Raw genomic sequence first — 4,772 nt, 5'->3', positions numbered from 1 at the left:
TGTGGCGCTGGTGATTGAATCTGGGGCTCCTGATTGCAAAACATGTCTTCCAGCCCTTGAAGTTGTCTCTCCAGTGGTACAAATATTCTAAAGTTTCTTTATATTGCTGATTTACCAAGATAATATAATGATCTAAGTGCAAGAACCCTATACATAAAAAGTATATGTTTTATGCTATGTAAATTATACTTTGTAAGTGAAGTAAAATAGTTTTATTGAGGGAAGATACTAGTTCTTTTTTTCTTTTTTTCTTTTGTTTTATGGGCCACACTGAGCAGTGGTCAGGGATTGGTTACTCCTGGCTTTGAACTCAGGAATCATTTCCTAGAGATGCTTGGGGTGCAAGGCAAATTCCCTACCAGCTGTACTATGTTTCCAACCCTCAGAACCTATGAAATATAAGAGTCCTAAGTCCTCCAATGAAGAATACTACTGTTTTGGGTTCAGACAGCTCTATCCTTTAGAAATAATTGAGGAGAGGATTTCTTGGAAATGTCTCAAAACTTCTCTCTCTCTGGCTTCATTTTCTTTATCTGTAATTCACTCTCCATGCTCTATGAGACCTATATCTAAATATAGATATTTATAATTTCTTTTTATCTTTTTTCCTTTTTTATCTTTTTTTATTTCCTTTTTTTTTTTTTTTTTTTTTTGATGAGGAGGGGCAGGCTTTGGGCCACATCCAACAGGGCACCTGGTGGTGCTTAGGGCTTACCTGTGCAAGGCAAGTGTGTCATAACCCCTATACTACCTCTTCAACCCTAACATTCTAATATCTTATTTCCCATTCACTGATACTTTTTTTTGGGGGGGGGCACACCCGGCGTTGCTCAGGGGTTACTCCTGGCCATCTGCTCAGAAATAGCTCCTGGCAGGCACGGGGGACCATATGGGACACCGGGATTCGAACCAACCACCTTAGGTCCTGGATCGGCTGCTTGCAAGGCAAATGCCACTGTGCTATCTCTCCGGGCCCAAAACTTTTTCTAAAAACAAAGTTTTCCTGGGGCTGGAGCAATACCAGAGCAGATAGGCTGTTTGCCTTGTACACAGCCAACCTGAATTTGATCCCAAGCATCCCAAATGGTCCCCCAATCCTGCAGGAATAACCCAAAGCACCAATCAGTGTGGCCCAAAAAAAAAAAAAAAAGAAAAAAGAAAAGATTTTCCCCTTTGCTGTTGTTGCAGTGATTGGGAGTCATAGATAGTTGGTTTCCATACACGCATCTTAGCTGCAGATCTCAAGTGGGTCACATGACAACTCTTGCTTCATTACATTTCTTTCTTGCATTGCTCAGTGGGGCAACTTTCCTGCTTCCTTCTCTAATGAGGAAATGTAAGGTTGTTCACCTTCTGGTAAGTAGTATGTGGTGGTGCTCATTCCCACAAGCTTTGTAAAGTAGTGTTCTGCCTTTAGTAAATATATAAACAGATTTGGCTTTCCTAGAATTTGTTTTGTATCATGAATAATGCATATTCTGCTTTCTTTTTGTTTGCACTTGCCTGTTGTCTTCTACTAAAGGTTATGTTTAATGTTTCTGTTCCTTCATATGTTCCACACACTTGACTTTAAAACACACATTGACTTCCCTCTCATATACATATGGACCCTTTTGATTTATTCACCAGGTTTATTGGTCTAAGTGCCAGTGACAAGGTACCGGAGCAATAATCAGCAGGTAAAGTGTGTGCCTGGTACACAACAAACTCAGGTTTCATCTACAGAAATGGTCTCTTGAGCCTGCCAGGAGCGATCCCTAAATCCAGAGCTAGGAGTAAGCCCTCAACATGATTGAGTGTGATTCAAAACCCCAAAACAATAAAATTCCAGTGACAGTATTTCAAGGATGTTTGAATGCCTTGATATACTGAGAGAGAGAGAGAGAGAGAGAGAGAGAGAGAGAGAGAGAGAGAGAGAGAGAGAGAGAGAGAGAGAGAGAACAGGTTGAATCAGGTCAATCAGACAAGCTTTGGCTAACTTTTCATGGTGATTGGAGAAATAGAACAGGGGTCAGGTGCTTGCTTTGAATAGGTCCATATACAGTTTAATCCTCAGTGCCACATAAGAACCACTGAACGAGGGGCCAAAGCAATAACACAGTGATTAAGGCACTTGCCTTGCATGCAGCCAACCTGAGTTTAATCCCTGATATCCATCCCATCTGGTCCCCTGAGCACCACGAGGAGTGATTCCTGAATGCAGATTCAGGAGCACCATCGGGTGTGACCCCAAAACAAACAAACAAAAAACTAAAAATATTGTTATGGGCTGGAGTGATAGAACATTAGGTAGGGCATTTGCCTTACACATGGCCTACCTGGGTTGAATCCCTAGCATCCCATATGGTCCCCAGAGTCTGCCAGGAATAATTTCTGAGCACAGAGCAAAGAGTAGTTGCTCTGGATGTGGCCCCAACACCTCCCCCACAAAAAAAAAGATCCACTGAACCTAGTCAGGAATGACTACTGAACACAGAACTAGAGTAAGCCCTGAGAACAGCTGGGTGTGCCCTCACCCAAACTAATAGAAAGAAATGGGGCCCGGAGAGATAGCACAGCGGTGTTTGCCTTGCAAGCAGCCGACCCAGGACCAAAGGTGGTTGGTTCGAATCCCGGTGTCCCATATGGTCCCCCATGCCTGCCAGGAGCTATTTCTGAGCAGACAGCCAGGAGTAACCCCTGAGCAATGCCGGATGTGCCCCCCCGAAAAAAAATGACCCTCCTTACCTCTGTGTGTGTGTGTGTGTGTGTGTGTGTGTGTTAACAGACAAGCAAACTTGAATATGTCATGAAATGAACTGTCTCCAATCAGAAAATTACAAAATACAGTGGAAGGCTAAAGAAATATTACAGTGGGGCCGGGAAGGTGGCGCTAGAGGTAAGGTGTCTGCCTTACAAGCGCTAGCCAAGGAATGGACCGCGGTTCGATCCCCCGGCGTCCCATATGGTCCCCCCAAGCCAGGGGCGATTTCTGAGCACATAGCCAGGAGTAACCCCTGAGCGTCAAACGGGTGTGGCCCAAAAACAAAAACAAAACAAAACAAAACAAAACAAAAAAAGAAATATTACAGCAGATGTGGTGCTGGCCTTGCATGAGGCTGAATGAGGTTTAATCCCTCATACCCCATATGGTCCCGCAAACCCCACCAAGAGTGATTCTTGATTACAGAGCTAGGAGTAAGACCTGAGCACTGCCAGGTATGTGATTTCTCCCTTCCCCCAAAAAAAGGCAAATCAAAAATTTAAAAAAATGTGGTGGAGGGGCCGGGCGGTGGCGCTGGAGGTAAGGTGCCTGCGCTAGCCTAGGACGGACCACGGTTCGATCCCCCGGCGTCCCATATGGTCTCCCAAGAAGCCAGGAGCAACTTCTGAGCGCATAGCCAGGAGTAACCCCTGAGCGTCACAGGGTGTGGCCCAAAATCCAAAAAAAAAAAAAATGTGGTGGAGATCCAGAGAGATAGCACAGTGGTAGGGCATTTGCCTTGCATGCAGCCAATTCAGGACAGATGGTGGTTCGAGTCCCACCATCCCATATGGTCCCCCAAGTCAGCCAGGAGCGATTTCTGAGAGCAGAGACAGTAGTAACCCCTGAATGCCACCGAGTGTGACCCAAAAAAATAAAAACAAAGAAGAAAAAAATGTACTAAAGTAAAAGAAATAAATAAATAAAGAACAAGGAAGAGAAAAAGTCATATTGGTGAGACTACATAGTAGGCCTTATTTGGGGGTGAGAGAAGGACTTGGTATTTGGAGATTGGCTAACTGAGTAGAACATAGTTGTTCACTTTTTTGGTCAAACTGAGTACTTAGAGGGATAGAAAATGATCTAAGTTTCAAATTGGCTTAGACAGCACCAGTCAGAGGTGGGCCTAGAAATTTATTTTAGACAATTAGAGCAATAGCACAGCAGGTAGGTCATTTGCCTTGCATGTGACCAACCCAGGTTCAATCCTCCCCATGGGCCCCTGAGCACCTCCAGGAATGACCCCTGAGTGCAGAGCCAGGGTAAGCCCTGAGCATCACCAGGTGTGGCCCCAAAACAAACAAACAAACAAAAATTTTATTTCAGGGGTCAGAGAGATAGTACAAGGGATAAGGTGCTTGCCTGGCTTCCCACCAACCCAATTCAATTCCTAACACCATATATGGTCCCCAGAGCACCACCAATGTAAGCACAGAGCCAAAATAGCCTCTGAGAACTTCCAGGTATACCCCAATTTTACTTTAGCTCCTGAAATGCCCATTTCTTTCTATGAATGTTGTGGAGGTTGGAGAGTAATGTTCAGTGGGGATGGAATAGTTGGAGAAAAGGGAACACTGGGGCCGGGGAGGTGGCACTAGAGGTAAGGTGTCTGCCTAGCATAGGACAGACAGCGGTTCGATCCCCCAGCGTCCCATATGGTCCCCCCAAGCCAGGGGCGATTTCTGAGAGCATAGCCAGGAGTAACCCCTGAGAGTCGTTTGAAAGAAAGAAAGGTGTGAAGAAAGAAAAGTTGTTTGAAGAAAGAAAGGTGTGGCCCAAAAACCAAAAAATAAATAAATAAAAGGAACACTGTTTGGATTTCACCAATTTATGTTTTTTTATAACCCATCTCTATACTCACAAGTTACTTTCTTTTTATTTATTTTTGTCAGAGCTAAGGACCAAACTCAGGGATTCAAACATGCAAGGTAAGTGGTCTACCATTGAGCTACATCCTAGACCCTCCTAATGTATTTTATGCATGCCTTGATCAACCCATACCATTCTAAATTGCAATCTTTCCTGAAAT

Source organism: Suncus etruscus, chromosome 1 (assembly GCF_024139225.1).
Source record: "Suncus etruscus isolate mSunEtr1 chromosome 1, mSunEtr1.pri.cur, whole genome shotgun sequence".
Classification (NCBI taxonomy): Eukaryota; Metazoa; Chordata; class Mammalia; order Eulipotyphla; family Soricidae; genus Suncus; species Suncus etruscus.
Note: the sequence above shows the minus strand (reverse complement) of the source record.